The 26,950-nt window shown below is 44.9% G+C and overlaps 1 protein-coding gene across 4 annotated transcripts in view; it reads right to left on the minus strand.

Annotated features, from left to right (window-relative positions):
* THEMIS (thymocyte selection associated) overlaps window positions 1-26,950 on the minus strand; it is a 173,158-nt gene that overhangs the window by 33,274 nt on the left and 112,934 nt on the right. The window lies entirely within an intron of this gene.

The raw sequence follows: 26,950 nt of genomic DNA on the forward strand, positions 1-26,950 counted from the left end.
TCCCTCCCTCCCCACAGCCGGCCAATTACGGCGATCGGCTGTCATAGGCTTCTACCTATGAGAGCCGATCGCTCTCTTGTCCCCCAGGGGGACAGTCGTGTCACACGGCTGTCCCCAGTGCAGCGCTGCTGCTGATTGCAGCGCTGCACAGAGTAAATAGACGGTGATCACGCCGCCTAACAGTCTCCCGAGCGGCAATAGCCGCTCGGAGACTGAAGGCGGGGCGGAGCTCCGCCCCCCAAGCAGGAGATGCGCGCGCAGCCTGCGCGCGATCTCCTGCAAAACAGAGCCCCAGGACTTTACGCCAATTGGCGTTAGGCGGTCCTGGTGCTGCCGCCGCGGCCACGCCTACCGGTGTGACGCGGTCGGCAATAGGTTAAATTGTCAATTTATTAATATATACACCCTAGCAATTTTGTCAGAGATTCCAATCATTTTTATCATAATTGGGGAAAAATTGAACATACGTTTGTGGTACATCGGTCATATTTTTGAAATGTTACAATCAGTCAGAAAAATTGATTGCAATTCTTAAATTGAACAGATATTTAAAAAATTGTATGGTGTGTGGCCACCTTAAGGCTCTGAGCAGTACATATAACACATAGGGCCATATGCAATTCACTTTTTCTCCTTAGTTTTCTCCAAGTTGATATTTGCACACCTTGTTAATAAAATGACTTTTCAACCCCTACCAAGCAAGTAAATACACAAAAACATTTTAATAGTACTTTTTCTACTACTTTTGGTACTTTTTTTTAAATTGTGAAATGCTGAAAAATGTTTATTAAGAGAAGATGAAAAATTATCACCTTGGAGAAAACTTAGGAGAAGAAGTGAATTGCATATGGGCCAGAATGTGTTGCAAATTTCCCTGTAAAGACACCTAAGGCCATATGCTATTCACTTTTTCACCTGAGTTTTCTCCTAGGAGATAATTTTTCATTTTTGATTTATAACAACTTTTTAGGATTTTTCAATGGAAAAAGTACCAAAAAGTAGTTGAAAAAGTACTATAAAAATTAATTTGAGCATTTGTTTGTTGGTGGTTTAAAGAGACACTGAAGCGAAAAAAATATATGATATAGTGAATTGGTTGTGTACTATGAATAATTACTAGAAGATTAGCAGCAAAGAAAATATTCCCATATTTTTATTTTCAGGTATACAGTGTGTTTTCTAACATTGCATCATTCTATAATATGTGCAGATTACACAACACTCAGCATTCAAAATGAGTCTTTCAGAGCAGTCTGTGAAGTAATGACCTCTCCTCTAGCAGAGGAAAAGTAAACAGTTTACTTACAGTTGAGATAATAAAAGTCAGATAACAGCCCTCTCCACGACTAACTTATGCTAGGTACACACCATACAATTTTCTGTTAGATTCTTCTGTTAGATTTACCTACAACATGGAAAAAAGCTATCTGGCAGATAAATCTAAGAGAAAATCTAACAGAAAATTGTATGGTGTGTACCTAGCATTAGTTGGTGAGCTTAATGGCTTGTTTGCATAGAGATAACAACTGGAGTTTCTCAACTCTTCCTGTACTGGAAACAATTAGACTGATGTATCTGATCGTAATGTTTTATTTCTTAGCTGTACTACACATACAAATCATAATATCATCATTTTTTTTCCGCTTCAGTGTCTCTTTAAAAGGCATTTTATTGACAAGTTTGAAAATTTCACCTAGGAGAAAACTCAGGTGAAAAAGAAAATTGCATATGGGCCTTACTACCTTCAGTAACAAAGAAGAGAATCCTTACTCTCACAGAAACATGTTCAGTGGTGGAGGACTCTAAAGGTGGCCACACACGATACAATAAAGTGATCCGATTTTACAGTAATTCGATAAAATTGATCGGGTATGCCAAAAAATCGAAAGCTTTTTTTTTTTCATTCGACTGAAAAATCTGATCGGTTTTACCAGTTTCTTCAATTTTTATCGATCCGGCATGCCAGATATTTTTCTTCAATCTTTCTAAAGATGTGTGTGTGTGTGTGTGTGTGTGTGTGTGTGTGTGTGTGTGTGTGTGTGTGTGTGTGTGTGTGTGTGTGTGTGTGTGTGTGTGTGTGTGTGTGTGTGTGTGTGTGTGTGTGTGTGTGTGTGTGTGTGTGTGTGTGTGTGTGTGTGTGTGTGTGTGTGTGTGCGTGTGTGTGTGTGTGTGTGTGTGGTCTCATTACGGCACAGGATTACTCCTGTGGACAGGGGTGACCCGGAAGTTATAACATAGCCAAGATGGAGGTTGTGATCAATGGCAGAAGTCCACAGGATCCTGTGTGGTCTATCGCTTCACACGCAAAGTATTGTCTGCGTTCCACAACTCACTACTGCACTACCACCTACTGGCCATAAGGGGGAATTGCGGTAGTGAGTCGTGGAACTTGGCCAACACTTAGCGTGTGTCGCGATGGACCGCACAGGACCCCGTGGAGCAGGGCCGGGCCAAGGCATAGGCTGGAGAGGCTCCAGCCTCAGGGCGCAGTGTAGGAGGGGGCGCACAATTCATTCAGCTGTCATTCCTAATTGTGTATGAAGCAGTAAGAAATAAGAAAAGGGGATACATGGCAGTGACATCAAGCCAGATAACTAGATATTAAGGTGTTGGGGAGGTTGTGGACCCTGTGGCCCTCTTAGTCTAATAGCAATCAGTGTGTGACGGCTGGGGTGGGAGGGATGGAGGGGCGCACTTTGGTGTCTCAGCCTTGGGTGCTGGAGGACCTTGTCCCTGCTCTGCCGTGGAGTTCTGGGTAAGTTAACCCCCTGTCTCCCCTGGTCACACCTGCTTTAATCAGTATTAATTAACATTTCAAATCCGAGTAACTACAAACTCATAGCTACACGGAAGCCCATCCCTGCCATACATACTGTCTGAATCATACGCCTGGAACCAGCATGTGGCAAATCCAGTCAGTGCACCTGATCTGCATGCTTATTCAGGGTCTATAGGTAAAAGTCTTAAGGTGCGTACACATGCAGTATTGTAACAAACGACGGGTCCGTCAGACCCTCCCGCGGCACGGTCGTTCTGCCAACAGTAGTACGTGAGTACAGGCTGTCGGCAGACTGATAAGACTGTTTTTGACTGATACGCCGGGCGGATCAGTCAAAAACAGTCTTATCAGTCTGCCAACAGCCTGTACTCATGTACTACTGTCGGCAGAATGACCGCGCCGCAGGAGGGTCTGACGGACCCGTCGTTTGTTCCAATAGTGCGTGTGTACGCACCATTGGAGGCAGGGAATCAGCAAGACAGCCAGGCAATTTGTATAGCTTAAAAAGAAATAAATATGGCAGCCTCCATATCCCTCTCACTTCAGTGTTCCTTCAACCATGCAACGCGTTTCACAGGTATATTCCTGTACCTGCGAAACGCGTTGCATGGTTGTCTGGAGTATATAAATAAACCTGTTGTTGTTAAAAAGCTGACAGTATTTTGTCTACTTCAAGGAGGCGAGTCCACCACCACCTCTTGAGGAATTTTAAACTTTTTAGTACCTTTTATCCTGCTGGCGCCTCTGTTCACTCTTATACAATTTTAAAAGTAGATCTTTACATTATATAAAATTGTGGAATATCTTAAAAAGTCATTTTTAGGAGAAGTAAGATAGATACAATCGTTTATTTCATTTGTTTATTTTTGCCTCGGGTGTCCTTTAACTGTAGAGCAGTTGAATAGCTTTGGCCGGCTCAGTCTTGAGCAGTGCTTCCACAGTACAAATGACCCCAGTGGGTATTATCAGTAAGCAGTTATGATGCCAAGAAAAGAAAACTGTTTTGTATTTAGAGGTGCCCAAATAATGTTTAACCACTTTACCCCCGCGCGTACGTATTTGTCCGCCCCTTTTTCCATCCTTTAAAAACCAGGGACGGAGAAACACGTACTTTCCGCGTTCCCGACGCTGTCCGCGCTCCCGCTCGTAAACACGCCGCCCGCCGCTAGTAAACACGCCGCCGCCCGCTCGCCCGGAGATCAATGAATGGGAAAATCCATTCCCGTTCGTTGATCTAAGCCCCACAATGACCCGCTGCTCTCCTATGGGCAGCGCGATCATTGTGAGAAGAAACTCACGTGTCCAGCCTCCTTATTCTTCCTCCAAGCTTCCGGAAGGAGGCTTGGAGGTCGCAATAAAGCAAAAGGTTACTGTGGCCATCTTGTGGCCAAATAGTAAACTACACCCTACACATTTTTCACATACAAATAAATGACTTTTACACAAAAAATTAACTCATTACCTCCCACACTCCCCATTTTTTTTTTTTTTGTAATTAAAAAAAAATTCAAAAATTTACAATTAAAAAAAATACATAATTAGTTACCTTAGGGACTGAACTTTTTAAATATTTAAGTCAAGAGGGTATAACACTGTTACTTTATAAACTATGGGCTTGTAATTAGGGATGGACGCAAAACTGAAAAAAATGCACCTTTATTTCCAAATGAAATATTGGCGCCAAACATTGTGATAGGGACATAATTTAAACGGTTTTATAACCGGGACAAAAGGGCACATAAATTTCATGGGTTTTAATTACAGTAGCATGCATTATTTAAAAACTATAATGGCCGAAAACTGAAAAATAATTTTTTTTTCCCCCCTTTTTTCATATTTTCCCATTAAAACACATTTAGAAAAAAATAATTCTTGGCATAATGTCCCACCTAAAGAAAGCCTAATTGGTGGCGGAAAAAACAAGATATAGTTCATTTCATTGCGATAAGTAATGATAAAGTTATAGACGAATGAATGGAAGGAGCGCTGAAAGGTGAAAATTGCTCTGGTGGTCAGGGGGTAAAACCCCTCAGTGGTGAAGTGGTTAAGATTAGTTGGAATAAATAAAAAATGTTGGACTTACCACCACCTAAAAAGGCCATAAAAGACATATATTGCATCAAGCAGGGTGCCTTTTGGGCTATATATTATGCTTTCCAGCTACAGCTATTACCTGTGGAAGAGGCCAAGGACCTTTGTAGAATCAACATTATATATGGACTATTGTTTTGATAGTATCTGTTGTTCAGTGAAGTTTAGCTTTCACTCCTTTTCTTTTTTCTTTTTTTTTGTTTAAACATTATTTAGGTACCTCTAAATACATTTGCACAATATGTGACACATATTTTATAATAAAGTTTTTGGAGTGCGACCAGAGGGTGCTCTTGTGGCAAAGGGTCTGGAAAATCCCGGAAAAGTGTTCATTGTAATCTGAAATACATTAGTACCATTTCACCAAAAATAATTTCTGTCTCTTAAGACACATTATACCTGGCTCCCTGTGTGTGTCTTAAGGTCCGTACACACGCCGGACTTTAGGCAACGACGGGTCCGTCGTTGCCTCCCGCTGGGTGGGCGTGCCAGCGACAGTCCGGCGTGTGTACGCTCTGTCGTCAGACTGATACGGCTGTTTCTGAGCGATCCGCCCGGCGGATCGCTCAGTAACAGCCGTATCAGTCTGACGACAGAGCGTACACACGCCGGACTGTCGCTGGCACGCCCACCCAGCGGGAGGCAACGACGGACCCGTCGTTGCCTAAAGTCCGGCGTGTGTACGGACCTTTACACTCTTCCTTTTTGCTGTTGAGTAATTTCTATCTACACAATTATATAAATTGTGTAGAAAGAGAAGTCAGGGGCATATAATAAGCAAATTATTATACGTAATTATAAACACCCAAACATTGATTAAAAAAAAGGAAAATGAAACATTAGAAATCCAATTGATCCTTCTTATTAAATGTATATAAACACCACTCAATAATGTCTGTCAAGAATAACAGCCAGTCCAACAAATATCATGTCAATAGCTTAGCAACCATTAAGATTCATACATATAATTATCAGTCTTAATATTTCCTCAACTACACTAATTTAGCTTTCAGAAATTTCTAATTATATAGTTATTTTTCTCCCAACAAATCAAATACATTCAAAGGAAGTAGACATTTTGTTAGAAATCTATTTTACTGGTGATCCTAATCAGTTCCAAATCCCTGGTGCACACATCTGTATATATACCAAATCCCAGTGTCATTTAGATGTGATCAATAGAGCACACTGTGGTGTAGAGCAGGGGTGTAACTAGGATCCAGCAGGTCCCCCAGCAAGACGGCACCAGTCAAGTCCCCTGCAAAATTGTGGTTTGGCCCCCCATGCACTGTCATGTGACAGCCGCCCAGACTGAGCAGAGCATTACAGCAGCAGTATACACTACTTGTCAGAGGAGCTAGCGACACATGCTCTTCACTTCTTTCTTCAGCCATGCAATACAGTGCAACTCCTTGCAGCTCCTGTCCCTGCATATTATGGGGCTTACATCAAGCACAGCAAGGGGTTACACCATACGGTGCACCTACAGAGAGGAGTGAAGCGGACATGTTGCTAGCTCCGCAGACAAAGGGTAACGTATGGCGCTTCTGCTGCCACGCTCCGAATCCGGGCACCATTAGCCCCGGAGTCCCCCGTGATGGTGGGGCTGGCAGGGGCTATTGTTGTGCCCCTAGTGTATAGCCGCATTTTGGACTTTCTGCAGACCTTTGTTATTATGGGAATTACTTCGCACCACTGCTAGTCACAATGTTGGCTCAGATATGGAAGGAGAGCCGCAAACTCGGTGAAGTACTAAAAGACAGTAATTTATTGAAAAGGTCGGACACAAAACAATGCTTCCACAGGTACAACTAATGTGTGTCGGTCTTACAATCTGTCCTTAGTCATAGTCATCAATGTACACATCTAAGAGTAAAGGCAGAGGGCTAAAAACTTTTATGCTAGTATGAATAACTGAACTGTGATGAGTAGGAGGAACTCTGGCTTACAGATATTAATATACCGGTATGTAACAAAATAAATGTATCTGAAATTTTGTGCCAAGACGTCTTGTCTTATGCACCACATCCTGCAAAAAAACCTTTATGCTAGTATCTACGTGTCATGCAAATTGCCTGGCTGCTTCCTCTGATGGCTTGCAGTATAAAAACCATTTCTTCCCAGAATTCCCTGCTGGTCATGATGGTTTGTTCTTGCTAACTCTCCTGGAGTATCAGCCTTGCTACTGTTTGCTAAAGATTATCTTGGAGTAATTCCTTGGGACTGCACTAGGCATCCCTTCAAGTGCAGTCAGGTTGTATTATCTGTATTGACTTGTACTGTCTATCTGTTTCAATTGTCTTGTCGCCAGCGGCGGTCGACAGGAAATCGCTCTGTCTGTTTGGATCACATTTGCCCTAGCGGTAGCGGCGGTGGTTCTTTCTGTATTCGGTCTGGGAGTGTAGGCCAGAGCTGGGGTTGCTACTGGTTACTCCTTCTGTCTGTCTTGTCTGGTACGAACGCTTGCTGTAGGCTCGGTGAGGTAACCGTTTAGCAAGCGTTCACGTTCTCTATTTCGTGTTTGTGTTACTTTGGTTAGTTAGGGTGGCACGCTTATCACTGGGCGCCTAACGCGCGGTGATCGTGTCTATAACGCGTTCGATGTTGCGAATGAGTGCTGTGTTTGCGTTTAGCTAGCGTTTGTTATTTTCCTTGATATTCTGATCGTTGTTGTTTGCCGTGTCTTTCTTGCTACACTTGTGCTCTGTCTAATTCGGTCTTGTGTCACTATTGGCGATCGCCACTCTTGCGATTGCGTTCCCACTTCGTTTCCGTTGTTGTGTGTTCACCATCGCTGGGTGGTGACTAGATTGGTGGACACACATACATTCTGTCTCTGTGCTCTCTCTCTTTAAGGGCAATCTTGCCCTGCATTGCTTCAACTCGTACAATTCCCATCTAGCATCTGTGGCCGTGCAGAGGCTGTGTTCATCTGCACTACACAGCTCCATCTGCTGGTGGGAATTGCCCTCTACAGGTGCATAGCACCCAAGCTGGGTTCTGTCACATTACACGCTTGTGGAGGATTTCCGCAGTGTCAGCGCGCATCTTGTGCGCTGACCACGGAAATAATTCCCCAATCGTTACAGTATGACCAGCCAAACCTAAATTCCCAGTGTAGAGGGAATTTCCGATTTGTATGTGTTTGTCAAATATGGTTCTTATACCTTTAAGAGCTTTAAAAGACTTGACTCTGAAACTAAAGAGGACTTCCTTTCTGAATGTGTAAGAATTTTTCTGAATCCTACCTTTCAAATTACTGACCCGTCCACGTCAGCTCTCCAATTCGCTTATATTCTATTGCAAGGAGATCTGTTTGTGTGGGCTTATGAGATATTGAAAAGCAATTCTTGGAATGATAATCTTTATCAGTTTCTTACATTGATTTTTTCCCACTGGTTTAAACTACCTGGTTTACCACCCATTTTTGATGAGTATGTATCTACTAATCAGTCAGCTGTTCTATCCCTTCCATGCAAAACCATTCAGTGTGATAATAAATGCAGTAACAGCTCCCTTGTATCTAGACAACAGCCACTTGTAGCGGCTAAAACTAAAACGAGAAAATCTAGGAAGGCTTCCCAGCGGAAAAATCCGTTGCCTATAGCAACTACAAATAAAGAAATTATTTCTGTCAAGTCTGAAAAGTGGAACACACTTGAATGTGATGAATCCAGAGAGATTTCTCAGTCTCAGGTTTTATTACCCCAAGCAAAAGCATATGTGGATCCTATGATAGGCAGAATTACTCAGTATATTAAAGGTGTAAGAAAATCTAATCATGTTCCTGATCCCTACCCGTATGAATGTTACCTTGATACAGGATTGTTTGAGCCTCCATTTGCTTCATGGGAGATTGGGGCTTTGATTGAGGAATTCGAGATTGATTGGTAGGCGTTTTGCGATTTTTATATCGCAGAAAGCGAAGAGATTCTTAATGCTTGTATTAATTCCGTGTACACTTTGATCGAATCTGGTGAATGTGACGAATGTTTTGTGGATCCGGTGATTTGTCTTTGGCAGACGATTTTGGATGAATTGCACACACACCAACCAATTGACTCCAATAAAGAGACACCATTATCGGATGATTGTTCCAGTCTGAATCTGTGCGATCTAATGCCTTTTTCTCAGGTGTTCCTGCAGATTATGATAGGCATGGATGTGTTAGTTTTGTCAAAGATATGTGGGATCCTTTGACCTTTAAAAACAGATCTTTTTCTCCCAGTAATTTTTTTAAGATCTTCCATCTATGATCCTGCTATGGGGAAAATTCCTAAACTACGCAACCTCAAGAGTAATGTTATTATGACTAATAAAAATCCTCATGTTGTTGTCGCAACTTCGTCTGCAAATAAATCTATGCCTCACTCTGTTCACACCGGTGAAAGCACATTGCCTGATGAAAATTGTTTCCGTGTTCCTGTTCTGAACCCTTTACATTCTGGTCCACAGATTGCGGAGGCTTGCGCTTTAGAAGCGTCAGTTTCACAACCTAAAGCGATCTTGAATTCGCAAATTTTGCGTTCTGACTCCTGGGATTCTACATTGTTAGCCGAGTCTAAGGGTGAGACAGCGCTCTGGTTTTGCGAATCTGATTCTGAGGGATCTTTGCTTTGTCCAGAGAATATTTCTGTGAGCCTACCCTGTACAATGAATGAAACTATGATGTCCACTCGCACTGACATTGGTGAGTCCCTTTCTTGCTCTGAAGAAAGTACTGACTCTCCACCCTGTACTCTGGATGAGTCAATATTGCCTTGCAATGAACCTCCTGCAGGGAGCCCAGAGGCTCCTCTAGGTATTGCAGCTAATTGCATCTGTTGTTCTGCCATTTCAGAATTGCAGTCTGATTTAACTGCTATGAAGGATTCTGCCTGCAGTGAGGCTAATCTCAGGGAGTCAGTATTGGTTTCACTAGATATTCCTGTGCATCTTGTTCTAGATGATGAAATTCAGTCTCAGCATATGGTAGAACCACCCCTGGGACATTTGCCTTGTCCACAAGAGGTATTTGATGTTTGGCCCTGTAACATGGATAGTTCAGATTCCTTGTCAGAAAACTTGGGAAATGATGCTTCTGAGGTCTTGTTTGATGTTCTGGAGGTCTCCAAGTTCCTCCCAAATGGTGCAGAACTTTTAGGAGGTGCCTCCTGCCCCGCAGGGCCGTTTGAGGTTTTGCCCACTTCGGTAGGCATTTCTATTATACTGACTACTTTTGCAGCTCTTGTGAAGCTTCAGTCATGCGTAGTCAATGATGGGTTTTGGTTAGATACTATTACAGTCACCGAAACTTCTAAGTCTGAGTCCAAGTCTTCTTTTGAAAGACCAGTACCTGTGACCACTACTCGTGATGATTTTCTACCCGGTCCTGGTTTGGATCTTATCATGACGGACTCTGAGGTTGGCAGTTCCTCGACGTGTCCTGAGGGTTCTCTTGTGCTAGTGTACCCCAATGTGCTCTGTGAGCCAGAATGCCCAAGTGTGTCTCGGTTACCAGCATGCTCAGATGCTTCCTCGGTGGAGACATGTTCTGAATTTGCCTGCCTGCCTGCATGGCCAGAATTGGTCCCTGAAAGCCCTGATCTTGATGGTTGTCCTGGTAATCCTGAATCCAAAATTGTCATTGGTTCCATAGGGGTTCGTGATAGTTCTCCATGTGAGCCTGGTGAGCATTCTGGTCTCTTGGAATCCCTACAGAGCTTCAAAGTGTTCTGGGAGATTCCAGGAGAAATTTTGCTTGGTACATTGGATGGGATCAACAGTGGCTTTTGTGTTGAAAGGGACACTTCGAATAGGTATTGTGGCAGGTTTGGTATTTTTGGACGGTCCCTGGAAGGTGGTGGGTGTTGCTTGGAGGGTGTCGATGGGTTTTTCTCTGGCATTCACGGTTCTGATGGGTGTTACGCTGAGACTTGTAGTGCTGATGGCATGTTTCGGTGGCTTCTGCTTCCGACGTGGTCGGTTTCGGGAGGATTGACTCTGGAATTGGGCCTTGTCGGGCTGATCCGACCTTCATGAGTGTTCAGTCGGATTTTTTTTTAAAACGTCAGTTTTGAGAGATGTCTGGAAGCTGTCCCTAGAGGGGGGGGGGGGGTACTGTAATGATCTGCTCTGCTGTCTGCACAGGCAGACAGCTGTTTGACCATTCTTTAGGTCTGAGTGCTGCATGCCTCTCGAAAAGAGACCTGTCTTCACTATGCAAGTTTCAGAGTTGCTCTGCTGGTGAGGAATTTGCATCTACTTGTCATGCAAATTGCCTGGCTGCTTCCTCTGATGGCTTGCAGTATAAAAAACATTTCTTCCCAGAATTCCCTGCTGGTCATGATGGTTTGTTCCTGCTAACTCTCCTGGGGCTTGATTTACTAAGCGGTGCTAACCTACTTAGCACGTCTAAAGTCTTTAGGCGTGCTAACCAGGGTGCTAAGTAGGTTAGCACCGATTTTCTCAATCAGATCGCGCGCTAAGTACCGCGCGCAAAGTTTTGCGCGCGCAAAGTCCTATGCGCGTGCTAAGTCCCATAGGCTTTAGAGGGCACATTGCGTGGAGCGCCCTGCGCTCTGTGCAGTGCGCGCGATTACTACTTCTCACATTTCAACTGAGTTTAGACGTGCTAAGGGCCAGTGCTAAAGTTAGCACCGTTTTGTAAATCGAGCCCCTGGAGTATCAGCCTTGCTATTGTTTGCTAAAGATTATCTTAGAGTAATTGCTTGGGACTGCACTAGGCATCCCTTCTAGCGCAGTCAGGTTGTATTATCTGTATTGCCTTGTACTGTCTATCTGTTTCAATTGTCTTGTCGCCAGCGGCGGTCAACAGGAAATCGTTCTGTCTGTTTGGATCGCATTCGCCCTAGCGGTAGCGGCGGTGGTTCCTTCTGTATTCTGTCTGGGAGTGTAGGCCAGAGCTGCGGTTGCTACTGGTTACTCCTTCTGTCTGTCTTGTCTGGTACGAACGCTTGTTTTAGGCTCGGTGAGATAACCGTGTAGCAAGCGTTCGCGTTCTCTATTTCGTGTTTGTGTTACTTTGTTTACTTAGGGTGGCACGCTTATCACTGGGCGCCTAACGCGTGGTGATCATGTCTATAACGCGTTTGCTGTTGCGAATGAGTGCGGTGATTGTGTTTAGCTAGCGTTTGTTATTTTCCTTGATATTCTGATCGGTTTTTTTTGCTGTGTCTTTCTTGCTACACTTGTGCTCTGTCTAATCCGGTCCTGTGTCACTATTGGCAATTGCCACTCTTGCGATTGTGTTCCCACTTCGTTTCCGTTGTTGTGTGTTCACCGTCGCTTGTTGGCGACTAGATTGGTGAACACACATACATTCTGTCTCTGTGCTCTCTCTCTTTAAAGAGAACTGAGCACATTCTCTTTCACTGGAATCTCTCCTGACATAGAAGCTGCCATGTTCCCCCCTCCCCTTCTCACATTCCTTATTTACAGAAGTCAGAGATGCTATCTTGACACATTGACACACACCATGGCTTTAAAGACCCACTCCTAATTACTCACCCCCTTTGCTGATGAAAGGCATTGTTTACCTCTTGGTAATTAGCTCAATAAAACAATTAGAGGTTCCTGAAGTCTATTCGGATGGGGACAGTGGGCAGGCCTGCTCAAACAGGCTAACTACTTTGAATGTAAAATACAAGGTAAAATTAAAGTTTATTTTAATAATGAAACAGATAGTCGGCATTCATTTTTCATGTGCTATAGAAATGTCCTGAGTGAAAAAAAGGTGCAAATTAGCCCTTCCGTCCAGTCTCTCTCACCCAGCCACCGGCCGGGGCAGGTGAGATAGAGCGGCTCCCGAAGAATCTCTTCGCTCTGCAAAATTCTCGGATCCAGCCGTGTGGGAACACAATACGGGGGATTACCCGTCTCAAAGAGCATTTGCATGAGGTACCTCTTATTGATTTATTCCTTTGTTTTTCAACTAGGACACGATTCAACATAGGACTTTGTGGACAATCAGCCACTGAATAATTCAGACTTTTTTTTAAAACACTGGTCAATCAATGCTCAGAACTACCAGCCTGCAGCATAAGCAACACTCACTTTACTCATTGGGGCCCAAGCAATGTATTTATCATTTTAATTTATTCTACTGCTCTTATTATTCTATCACGGAAGAAGATATTTTAAATATTTTAAACACCTATTGAAATCAATAAAGGCTATTATATTAGCATTATTAGCGCAGTCTGTTGGCTTAATACAATATCTTTCATTTATATACGAGGAGGTGGGATTCCTTTAACAGTACTGGCAGCTTATTAGGTGCTGGCGCAACACTATCCATTGTACTTGTGAAAAAAAGGTGCATGGTTCACTTTAAGGGGTATCTTGCCCTGCATTGCTTCAACTCGTACAATTCCCATCTGGCATCTGTGGCCGTGCAGAGGCTGTGTTCATCTGCACTCCAAAGCTCCATCTGCCAGTGGGAATTGCCCTCTACAGGTTCTGTCACATTACACGCTTGTGGAGGATTTCCGCAATGTCAGCGCCCATCGTTACAGGAACACTGGCCTACAGTGCTATATATTAATATAGATAAAAATTACATGAATTTGTAATTTTTTGCCAAGATTTGTTGTGTTATGCGTCACCCCCCTGTTAACAACATCTGCACTGCTATCAACAGCTTAACTGTGATGAGGAGGAGGAACATTGGCCTACAGTGCTCGGTGTTAACCAGTGGAGCTACTGTGCTGAACCAGGCAGTGAGGATTAGAAGAAGAGGCAAGCGCTCTGGGATCCAGACTCGCTTTCGACGCAGAGGACTGCGCTCTCCACTACCTGGAATCATACTCTCAAATGTCAGGTCCATATATAACAAACTGGATGAGCTTCAACTACTGACCAGAACAAAGAAGGACTTTCATCTCTCTGCTGCCCTTTGCTTCACAGAGACTTGGCTATCTGAGCTTATTCCAGACAACGCTCTGCAGATTAATGGATTTACACTCTACAGATCTGACCGGGACCCACTTACTTCTGGCAAAACCAAAGGTGGAGGACTCTGTTTCTATATTAATGATAGGTGGTGCACGGATGTTACAGTTATTAAGAGGACATGCTCGGCTGGGCTGGAAACTCTCTTCATAAACTGCAGACCCTACTACTCACCCCGTGAGTTTTCTTCATTTATTTTGGTTGCTGTGTACATCACTCCACAAACATGTACGCAGCCTGCGCTCCAAGATCTCGCAGATTAAATCACCGAGGTGAAAAGGGAGTACCCAGATTCTTTTTTTATCATACTAGGGGATTTCAAAAGTGCTAATCTTTCCAAAGAACTCCCCAAATACAGGCAACACGTCACAAGCGCAACTAGAGAAGGTAAGACACTTGATCACTGTTACACTACGACTAAGGACTCGTATCACTCTGTCAGCAGGGAAGCTTTGGGGAATTCTGATCATGCTGTTATACAGCTTATCCCAACATACAGCCAAAGACTAAAAACTGCCAAACCTGTAGTGACCACAGTTAAGAAATGGACGAGTGAAGCTGTAGAAAAACTACAAAGCTGCTTTGATTTAACAAACTGGAATATATTTAAAGAATCCACCAGTGACCTAAATGAATACACTGACGCTGTGACATCATATATTACCTTTTGTGAAGAGTCACAACAAAAAAGTGCACCAGGTACAATAACGATAAACCCTGGTTTACATCACATCTTAGGAAGCTGCGCCTCGATAAAGAAAGGGCATATCGTACAGGCAATAAAGTCCTCTACAAAGCTGCGAAATACAAACTGCAGAGAGCCATTACTGACGCAAAAAAAAATATTCTAAAAAACTTGAGAAACAATGTTCAAACACCGACTCCTTTACAATATGGAAATTTCTGCATGAAATTACCAGCTACAGGAGGAAATCTCCACCCTTACTACACAATCTGCAGCTTGCAAATGAACTGAATACATTTTATTGCAGGTTTGACACTAGCAACAAAAGCCAAACACACCAAGTCAATTCGCATAATTTTCATCTCTGCAGCAGGCAAACTGAACACTCTTCCTGCCAGCCAACGTCTCCACCCCCTGCGGTGCCTCAGCATCTACACAACACAGGAGGCCAGACACAATCTATTGACCTGTCCCCAAATGTGCATGCTCTAACAATATGCCAATCAGATGTAAACAGACTCTTCAAAAGACAAAACACTAGGAAAGCAATGGGGCCAGACTCTGTCTCTGGGAAATGCCTGAAACTCTGTGCCGATCAATTAGCTCCTGTATTCACAGACATATTCAAAGCATCTCTCGAACTCTCAATTGTTCCGGCCTGTTTTAAAAGCTCAACTATTGTAACAATCCCAAAAATTTCAAAACCTACATGTTTAAATGACTACAGACCTGTTGCCCTGACATCATTGGTCATCAAAGCATTCGAAAAAGTGTTAATGGCTTATCTGAAATCTATCACAGATCCCCTGCTGGACTCTCTGCAATTTGCCTACAGGCCTAATAGATCCGCAGATGATGCCGTGAACATGTGTATGCATTATGTACTAGAGCATCTAGACACCCCAGGAACCTACACCAGGATTTTATTTATAGATTACAGCTCTGCATTTAATACCATAATGCCATCTCTGCTACACAGAAAGCTCTCCCAGCTACACATACCTGAATCCATCTGCAAATGGATAACTGATTTCCTAACCGATAGGAGACAGCGTGCTAGACTTGGTAAACACACATCAAGCTCTCTGACCATCAGTACTGGTGCACCCCAAGGCTGTGTGCTTTCCCCACTGCTCTACTCACTGTACACCAATGACTGCATCTCCACAGATCCATCTGTTAAGGTTCTGAAGCTTGCAGATGACACAACCGTAGTTGGTCTCATACAAAACGGGGATGAATCTGCATACAGGCATGTGGTGGGAAAGCTTTCCTCCTGGTGCAGCAGCAACAACTTGGAACTAAATGCTCTCAAAACCATGGAGATGATAATAGACTTTAGGAGATCTCCCCCCAGCACCTCCCCTTAACCATAAATGGATTCACAATAACCCAGGTAGAGTCATTCAAGTTTCTTGGGTCCACAATCTCACACAACCTAAAATGGGATAACAATACGGCCACTATTGTCAAGAAAGCGCAACAGAGGATGTACCATCTACGGCAGCTGAAAAAGTTTGGCCTACCTCAAAATTTAATGGTGCAGTTCTACACTGCAATTATTGAATCCACCATAACTGTAATATACACAAACTGCGCCTGCCAGAAAACAGTCCCAAAGTGCTATGGGGTGTGATCAATAACAGATGCTTCAATCGAGTATTCGCTATCACAAGTCCTTGGGTAACAGTCAGTAATGATGTGACAGCGCTCCTCTTCCTTTCTACAATTCAAACAGAGATAGACAACCGCACATAGTGCATTACTGTAATCACAAAATACAGATCCCCCACACGTGCATAGGTGCTCAAATGTGCATCACTCGTGATCTCTACAGCCTCTCCACACTAGCAGCTCACCAGATGGACACCACCTCACAGTCCAGGTGGGTCTAGCGCCTTAGCCTTTTAGAGCGGCCAACTTCAATAAACAGCTTCCACAACGCCTTTGTTCACAGTTAGATAATCCACATTTAATGATTAGTTCCACATGTAAAAAATAGTATAAAAAACACACATAGCGTAAAACAGTTTGGCTAAAAGTTTTGGCCTGCGCAATATCAGCACACTCACGTATATAGAAGGGTATCAGGCATCTTGGGCATTGCAGCCCAACAGCAAAGCTCCTCTGCTGGCGGTGTCGGCGTCCCGATCTCCCCGCTCCTCGTGGCAGCCTGTCTCCTGACCCTCAGCGTTTCCACCTAACTCCCAGTGACGTCAGCGCTCCTGGTCACGCCCAACGCGTTTCGTCCAATTGAATCCACCATAACATCATCTATGACTGTATGGTTTAGCTCCTGCTCAGCATTAGAAAAGGGGAGGCTGCAGCGCATCATCCGAACAGCGGAAAGGATAATTGGCTGTAGCTTACCTTCCCTGCAGGATCTTTACGCTAGCAGGTGCAGAAAGAGAGCAACCAAAATTGCCTCTGACCCCTCTCACCCAGCTCACTCCATCTTCCAGTGCATGCCTTCAGGAGTAAGATTCCGGTCAATCGCTACCAAAACCTCCAGACACAGGAACAGCTTTTTTCCTCAAGCGGTAGCCATACTTAATGCTGAACTACGTTAGAGCTGCTAGGACTTGATAGTAATCAGCACAGAACTGTAAATGAACAATTCTCACATTGCTTACTGCCACTATACTTATAATGTCCTTGACTTGTAATATACACACTGTCTGTCCTTGTATTGTTTTTGTTTGTTAAGCAACTGCCAAGACAAATTCCTTGTAGGTGCAAACTTACTTAGCGAAATAAAATTGATTCTGATTCTGATTAATATAGATAACAAAATACAAACCACTTCCCTACCATAGGTTATTTCCCATTAAAAACTAAGGCAGTTTTCTACATTTCACACTCCTCCCATTCATACGCCAATAACTTTATCACTACTTATCACACCTACATTATCTATTGAGTGCTGTAATAACAGTGCAGGAGATTTGGGCACAGCCGGTGCCACCATAGACTGTGATAGGAATTACGGCTATAGCGGCGCACAGTGAGTAACTTCTGCACCGTCAAGAGACGGAGCTGAAGTTACTTTTAAAATACTATAATTCGGCCTCCAGCAATAGCTGGAAGCCGAATTACATCATTCCCTACTATCCACGTGGACCTGGAGGGGGAATAGTAATTAATGCCGCCGGGACTTGTGCAGCAGCAGGTTAAGCCATATACCGGCTGTATCCTGCGCCCAAGTCTCCTGGTGGCGATTTAATACGTATGCAATGATCTATACCTTGTTTTTTTCGCCATCAATTAGGCTTTCTTTGGGTGGTACTTTTTGCTAAGAATTATTTTATTTAGTATGCATTTTTAAGGAAACAAGGAGAAAAACACTGAAAACTCAATATTTCTCAGTTATCAGCCATAATAACTTTTTTAAGCCAATCAGAAGGAAGACCCTAGACAGAAGCTTAAAAGTGAAAACAACTGGATTTCTGCATGAAAATAAATTGGAATTTCTGCACCAATTAGCGTCTTAACAAAAACCAACCTATCCTACGTTAGCAACCAGCTCCCTAGCTACCTATCATCAGCTATCCCATCCATTTTGTATATAATAGAGGTGTGCAGTCCCGAAGCTTGTGGGTTCCAGTCTGGTGTTGGAGAAAGAGGAGAGACAGACCCATATTAGTTGTTTCAACATAAAACAATAGTCTTTTTAAAGACTGTATATAAACCAAAAGTCTTTTTAAGAGAGAGGTAGATTGGTGTGAGCTATATTAGTAGTAGTAGTTAGGTGTATTTGTGAGAGAGTGACAGTAGATTGTTAGTTTGAGTGATAGATTGTAGTGTAGTGTACTAGTAGTTGCTGTGTGGAGAGGGTAAGGGCCCGTTTCCACTAGAGCGAATCCGCATGCGTTCTCTGCATGCGGATTCGCATAACCAATACAAGTGGATGGCCCTGTCTCCACTTGTCAGTTTTTTCCTGCGTTTTTCTGTGCAGGATTTTTCTGCACGGTAGAGCCTGCAGAATTCGCCTGCGTGAGGAATGCAGGCGATTCGCAGGCTATGTATTTAATAGGGAAAACGCGCATGCGTTTTTTGCCGCGATTTCGCGTGCGAATTCGCATGAAAGCTAATGTAAATTGAACCAGGCAGTGACATGGTTAAATTCGCATATACCCTGCCTATGCGAAATCGCATGCGAAATCGCGGCAAAAAACGCACGCGGAATCGCATCCGCATACGATTTCGTCAGCGGTGGAATCCCGGTGATTCGCACCGCACTAGTGGAAACAAGCCCTTAGAGAGAGCCAGCCAGGCCGCAGGCTTAGTGTTTGACAGAGTGAGAGGGTTAGGTGGTGATTGATTAGTACAGTGTAGTGCTATTTTATTTTTTTTTGTTCTGTTTTCTAAGGTAATTTTTTTGTTTTTTTTGTTTTTTGATTACTTTATTTTGTTTTTTTGATTTATTTTCTTTATTTCACCCACTTATTTTCTTATCTGTTCAGTCGCTCATACTCCTTCCCCAATAAAGTTTTTGGCCCCAAAACAATGGAGCGAGAGCAGCAGCAATTTCCTGCCACTTTAAAAAGAAAATGGAGTGATGGTGGTGTTGGTGGATCACGTGAAGTACGTGATCGGGTTGAGGGTGGCAGCAGCAGCAGGAAGCGCTCTCCCCTGGTCAGTGATCTCTTCCCTGTGTTCGCACGCAGGAAAATTTTGACAGAGCAGCAGGCGAAGAGAGTTGTCGATTATTTAGATCAGGAACCCTCTATCCAGTCTGAGGGACTTGAAGCTAGTTGCAGCAGCACCAGTAGTGGCCAGGTCCCTTATGACCAGAACCCGACCACAGCTGCTTCTCTTGACGAGGTTGCTTCCTCCCAGTACTCTCCTCCAGAAGTAAAGCACACCTACGTCAATGAGAGAGATGTGGAGAAGGATTGGGAGGAGACATTGGAGGAGACCATGGGACCAAGCTCCCAAGAAGTGGTGGGTTCTGTGGTGACAGAAATGGCCCCTGTGTTTTTTTTATCCATTGTCACCAGTCAACATCACCACCAGTCAACTACAGGGGTGTTTAGTGGCAAGGTGGAGGGTCCAGAAAAGTCACTTATGGGTCCCAGTGCTTTGGTTGAACTGGATGATATTTTGGATGATGAGGCGGCTGATCCAACGTGGTCACCATCTGGTGGGTTAGGCACTAGCAGGCGTGAGCAGCTTGGAGAAACAGAGCAGACAGTTGGCCAGCAGCCTGCAAGTGCTTTCCCGTCTGTCAGTACCCACCAGTCCAATGCTGAGCATCAACGTGCTAGAACAGGTCGCACCACTGCTCCACATGCACGCACGTCCTCATCATGGAATTATTTTACTGTTCTGGAAGAGGATGAATCCAGGGCAGTCTGTTCTGTGTGCCGTAAATCGGTGAACAGAGGCAAATCGGGCATAGGGTTCGGCACTTCAGGGCTGATAAGCCATCTGCGCAAGCACCACAGACGGGAGTTCGAATATGTAAAGAGTTAGATGGGTGGAGGAAAAGCAGGAGCAACAGGCCCCTCTTCTTCTTTTTCTAGTTGTCCTGTCCCTATCCAACCTGCTCAGTCCCATTCTAATTCAAATCCCTCTGCATGCCAGGCTGGAAGAGGGCTCCAGAAAGTCCAGACCTTGGCAAGCACCTCGTCATCACCCTTGTTGGTTTCCTCCGAAATATCACCAGTGTTCCAGCGTCAGGCATCTGTGCCAGAAATGTTGCAGAGGAAGCGGATGCTCCCTGCAAGTGATCCGTTTGTTGTGAAAAATAATGCGCTCCTGGCAAGGCTGTTGGGCCAACAGCTGCTGCCCTACCAATTTGTGGACTGTTCCCCCTTCCGCAGACTGATGAACAGTGTTGCTCTCCACAATGGCGGATCCCCAGCCGCCATTATTTTGCCAGGAATGCTATCCCTGCCCTTCACCAGCACATTGTGGAGTGTGTCGGCCGGTCTATGGATCGCGCTGTCGGTGGCAAGGTGCACTTCACTATGGATGGCTGGAGCAGCAGGCATGGGCAGGGAAAGTATCTAACTTTTACTGCCCATTGGGTCACCCTCCATGATGCTGCTGAGGAGGGAGTAAGATCTGGGGCATCTCAGCTGGTGGTGCTGCCACGTGGGTTGAAGGGGAGGCCTGTTCTACTTCCCTTTGCTACCTGTTCTGTCCAAGGCCAGTCTGCCGTTGCTGAGCCTCCCAGAAAGTGGTCCCGCTCCTCCACTGGTCTGCAGCACCATCGATGCCAAGCAGTGCTGAAACTGGAATCCATGGACGCGAACAGGTAAACCGGATCTGTAATCCTTGCAGCCTTACAGGATCAGATTCGGCAGTGGCTGACCCCCGAAAACTGGAGACAGGTGTACTGTTGTCTGATAATGGTGCCAACATGCTGACAGCCATTTCGCAAGGTGACTACACTCACTTACCTTGCTTGGTCCACGTCTTCAACCTTGTAGTGCAGACATTTTTACACACTTTTGATGGGTTGAAGGACGCTGTGGCCTGAGCACGAAAAGGTGTCAGCCCACATCCGTCGCTCCGCAACTGCCACCGCAGCCTTGAAACTGCTGCAGCGCCGCCATAGCCTGCCACAGCACAGGCTTATTTCCAATTGTCCGTTTCAGCAGGCAACAAAAGTGGTCACTGAGGAGCACTGCAGCATACCAGAAGTGCTCCCTCTTGCCTTCATGCTGGACAAGGCTCTTGAGAAACTGCTCGAACAGGGGGAGGAAGCCCTACTGAACAGTGGTAGGTCAAGAGGGGGAGTAAGTGAGCATGCTCAAGTCCTGGATAAGGAGACAGAGCTTGTGGAAGCGGAAGAGCCCATTGTCCGGGGGTGGGAAGAAGATTGTGATGTGGAGCTGGAGCATGACGACAGTTCTGACAGCCAGGAAGAGGTGATTAATGGCAGACATCTCTTTCCTATGGCTACGCATATGCTCCAGTGCCTCCGTAAGGAGCCCCGGATTAAAACTCTAAAATCAAGGCTCGACATGTGGGAGCCCACCATCTTAGATCCCCGTTGCAAGGGGAAAATGCGGTAGTTCATACCCCCCTCCCAAGCAGACGCCAGGATGAGCCAGATCCGGGAAGCCCTTCTTCGTTGGGTAGAAGATGTGTTTCCTGCACCTGTATCCCGGGCCCAAGCTACCAAGCCTCATCCTACTCAGCAAAGGTCTGATGGTCCCACTCCCAGCAGCAGCACCAATAGCCAATCTGTGAACCTGCTGAGTATGTTGAAGGAATTTTATCAGCCGATGCCAGATACTCCTTCTAGCAGCAGCACCACCAGCGGACACAGTGGTCACCGCCAGCGGCTGGCCCGTATGGTGAATGATTACTTGGGGTTGGCCAGTGCTCCAGACAATATGGAGAGTAATGATGACCCCATGGACTATTGGACAAAACAACTGGATACCTGGCCTGAACTCGATCAGTATGCACAGACAATGTGGACATACTAACGTTCATAAAAATTAACGAGTCATGGATCAGTGATAATTACAAGGCCCCTCTCACTAATTCGTGAAGATGATTAGACTAAATCACAATGTGCTGTTTTTCAAGCCTCAAAGGCTCTCCCTCTCAAACTCTGCTGCCTAAGTGCCTATCACTACCATTGCATATTTTTGCATTTTAAGATAAAAAAAAATCTGTTTTTGCAGCAATCAGACATAATATCACTAAATCTATGCTTTTGGCCAACGACTACTCCTGTTGCTTTAAAAAAAAAATTATAATGACTGCTGTGAAACCACCTCTAGGTCCCATGGCCTACGACAACTCCTTCTGCTCCGAACAAAAATTGTGATGACCGCCATGGAACCACCTCTAGGTCCCATGGCCTACGACAACTCCTGCTGCTCCAAAAAAAATTGTGATGACCGCCGTGGATCCACCTCTAGGTCCCATGGCCTACGACAACTCCTGCTGCTCCAAACGAAAATTGTGATGACCGCCATGGAACCACCTCTAGGTCCCATGGCCTACGACATCTCCTGCTGCTTCAAGCAAAAATTGTGATGACCGCCATGGAACCACCTCTAGGTCCCATGGCCTACGACAACTCCTGCTGCTCCAAACAAAAATTGTGATGACCACCGTGGAACCACCTCTAGGTCCCATGGCCTACGACAACTCCTGCTGCTCCAAAAAAAAAAATAACCAGTGGAACAGCCAGTAGGTCCCATGGCCTACGATGTTACAAAAATGAGGTTTCAAATGAGATTACTGAAATTGTACCGCCGGAATGCGGAATTCCGCGAAATACTGCCGGATTGTAACGGTTACGGGATTTCGTTCTGACGGAATTCCGACTTTCCGCAGAATCAGAAATCGCCCTTTTCGATCATCCCTATGCACGACGCTCAGTGCCGAAACTAGGCATCGCCGTAGCAGTAATGTTATACTGCCCAGGGTGCGTGAGGGTAATTCGGGGTTCCAGACGCCGAATTACATCTCTCTCTGAGTTGCAATGACTCGGGAGGATACTATTTTTAGCGGCAGCAGGGTGAGCCGTCGTTCAGCTCACCCTGTGCCCAGCTCACTGGGGGCATACATACACATACATATACATATGCATACGCTAATGTGGGACTAAAGTGGGGAATGTATATATGAGTGAGGGATTCATTTATTTATAGCGCCGACATATTACGCAGCGCTGTACAGAGTATATTGGGGCTCACAATTTAATCTGTACCAGTCACATATCTATGTATGTATTGTGTAGTGTATGTATCGTAGTCTAGAGCCAATTTAGGGGGAAGCAAATTAACTTACCTGTATGTTTTTGGGATGTGGGAGGAAACCGGTGTGCCCAGAGGAAACCCCCACAGACACGGGGAGAACATAAAAACTCCTTGCAGATGTTGACCTGGCTGGGATTCGAACCAGGGACCCAGCGCTGCAAGGTGAGAGGGCTAACCACTACGTCACTGTGCCGCCCTGGTGATGGTAAAAACATTCCTTTTAGACTGTGACAGTGAGGGGAAGGCTTAGAAACGTCATGGCTTTTTGTTGCTCTGTCCTTGCTTGTAAAGTAATATTTCCCTACAATTCCTGTGACAGCAAGCACTAGGATAAAAACTGAATCAGTTGTCAGGAGTAGAGGATAAATCTCCCCATGAGCCAGCTGCTTAGTGACACGTAAAAGGCGGGGTTTCTCTTCCCTGACCATTACTGAAAACAACTGAGGCTGTAAGAAGTGTAACAGTAAAACCTCTTGTTCCCTGACTTCTTGCAAGAGAAAACCACAGGCTCATTGTTCAGTCACCACAATAAGAGCTTTAGGCTATCCAATGACACACAGCTCATTTGCTGCTTACTACTTGCAGCAAAAGGTTTAGCTCTCATACACTAAAACTCCTTAAAGCTGCAATTATTGTGAACTAGTGATAAACATGAAGATGCTGCTTGTCCTGAATTAGATTGTGGATTTTATTTGCCACAAATTGTCGCTGCAACTAAGTAACCTAATCCTGAGTGACACCAATTCTGTACTTGCAGCGTGTAAGTAGGCCAGCTGTACTTTATAGTACAGAAGTGAATGATACTATATACTCTGCAAACTGCTCTGTCCCTCTGTAAACACATCTAAATAAAATAAACACATGCTTGTTTCAGGTGTGTAATTTAGACACTATTGCAACCAAAGTAGGACTGCCAGGCAACTGGTATTGTTTCAAAGAAAATAAATATTCCCTCCACATGCCTCAGGTTCCCTGTTATGGCCCATACTCACGAGGGACTTTTGTCGCCGCAACACGCGGCGCGCGCGTGTTGCGGCGACAGGTCGCCCGTGAGTATGGGCCGTTGCACGCGCGCGCACCCCGAACTGTCGCCCGTCGCTCTTGTCGCCATGCGATTGAAAGTTTCAATCGCATGGCGACAGTCGCCGCCGCACCTCCGCCGCAACTGTCGCTAGTCCGCGTGAGTACGCGGACTAGCGACAGCAACCTCCATAGAGGTAAATGGAGCTTCCGGCGGGGGGAGGAGGAACGTCGGCGACAGCTTCCGTCTCGCCGCTGGTCCCTCTTCCGCGTGTGTACGCGGAGGGACCTGGAGAGAAGCTGTCGCCGGCCTGTCGCTAGCACGCTCACGTGTGCTGGCGACAGGCCACTTCTGCAGCCCGTGAGTACGGGCCATAAAGAACAGCACTTGAAGCAAAACTGTAGATTTGTTTTAAACACACTGTTTCACTTACTTGGGGCTTCTGCAAGCCCCTAGCAGCCGTCCTGTCCCTCACCGGTGCTCCACGAGCCTCCGTTCTCCCGCCGCCACTCTGTTACGTTCCTCAGTGACTTGTATATAGTAAATAAAGAGAAAACTGTTCCAGGCATTTTCCATCTTTATGCCTCTGACTGAAGCCGATTCTGATGTCATTTCCTCCCTTACTCTTTTTTCCTCCTGCCTGAAATGGTAAATGCATTGCAAGCCTTCCTGCCCACTGAGCTCTGTACTGTACTAGAAACTGCACTGTCTTGCTTTGTAAACACACATGAGCACAGCATAGATCGTATTTCAGCATCTTCTGCAGAGGGGTGAGGTGTTTTTTCCTTCTAAGCCCTGTGTCACTCTGTACTGCCCTCAGCCGATCAGTGAGGAGCAGGAATGTTGGAGTAGAGATAACAAGCTCCCTCTCCCCGGCAATAGAGCCAGGTTGACTGAGATAAGATTCACTACAGCAGAAACTTTTATGCTTATATTGGAATGCTTGCAATTCAAGATCAGGATGTAGACTACAGAATAAACACAGAGCAGTGGGTAAATGGAATTTGATTTTATGGCTGACAATCCCACTTTAACCATTTCAGCCCGCGGGTATTTTTCACCTTATGGACGAGAGGAATTTTCCCCTTTCAGCGCTCCTCCTTTTCATTCCCCAATAACTTTATCACTACTTATCACAAAGAAATGATCTATACTTGTTTTTTCCTCTACCAATTAGGCTTTCTTTGGGTGGTACATTATGCTAAGAATTATTTTATTCTAAATGCATTTTAATGGGAATAATTAAGAAAAAAATGAAAAAAAATCATTATTTCTCAGTTTTGGCCATTATAGTTTTAAAATACCACATGCTACCGCAATTAAAACTCACACATTTTATTTGCCCATTTGTCCTGGTTATTGCAACATTAAAATGATATCCCTAGTATAATGTATGGTGACAATATTTTATTTGTAAATAAAGGAACATTTTTTTCAGTTTTACACACATTGCTAATTTTTCGCCCATAAATTTATAATAATATTGCCCTCATGACTCACATATTATTTTTTTTATTTCCTAAAGTCAGTAGATGTAATTTTACTATTTGGCCACAAGATGTCCCCGCTGAGCAAAATACTATGTAGCGTACAAGTACGCTACATAGGAAACAATGTGTTGCTACATTGTTACTAGGGAAGTGGCTGAGATTTCAATGGAAGCCTGCATCACGGGTGGGCTGCGGGAAGATTAATGAATGGAAACAAAGTTCCAATTCATAAATCTAGCGATTGGGCGGCGGACATCATCGGCAGGAGGAAGCGCGGCAGCTCTATTTAAGAATAAACATTTATTCTCAGCAGACATGTTCGGATTGGCACAGGGGACTTTTGTCCCTTGCAGCCAATCCCCCCTGCTACTAGCAACATTGCACGATCGTGTACAAACCCCCCAAAACTGCAGGAACGTGAGTAGCGTGTCCCTGCGGCTCTAGCAGCATGGCATAAACGGTTAAACAAGAACAGCCGTAGAGTAAAAAAATTCCTTGCTCTTTCAATAACAAAATAGCTCTAATTTGAGGATCCCTCAGCCATGACTGGATGTGTTGGCAGTCCCTACACTGGTTAAAGGGGCACTATGGTGAAAACTAGGCTACTGGGATAACCCTGGTAGCATGTACCTAATATAAGGAGAATCAGATACTAAGCATTTGTTTCTTTTTAACTACTTGAAGACCGTGTCACGCCAATGGGTGTGACCACGGCGGCAGCCCCAGGACTGCCTAACGCCAATTGGCGTCAAGTCCTGGGGCTGGCTACTACAGGAGATCATCTATGCTTGGAAGGCAGAGCTCCGCCCAGCCTTCAGTCTAACAGCGGTGATCTACACTTGGAGACTGTTAGATGGCGAAACCGCCGTCTAATAACTGTGTACAGCGCTGCTATCTGCGGCAGCGCTGTACTGGGGACAGCCGGACAGCCGTGTGACACGGCTGCCCCCCTGGGACAATAGAGAGCGATCGGCACTCATAGGCAGAAGCCTATGACAGCTGATCACCAGGATTGGTTGGCTGGTGGAGGGAGGGGTTTGAGAGGGAAAAAAATAAATAAATAGTAAAAAATAATAACTAAATAAAGACATAAATATGTATTAAAAATAAACACTGGGGGGGGGGGTGACCAGACCCCACAAGCAGAGAGCTCTGTTGGTGGGGAGAAAAGGGAGGGGGGGAATCACTTGTGTGCTGAGT

Source organism: Hyperolius riggenbachi, chromosome 4, assembly GCF_040937935.1.
Source record: "Hyperolius riggenbachi isolate aHypRig1 chromosome 4, aHypRig1.pri, whole genome shotgun sequence".
Lineage (NCBI taxonomy): Eukaryota > Metazoa > Chordata > Amphibia > Anura > Hyperoliidae > Hyperolius > Hyperolius riggenbachi.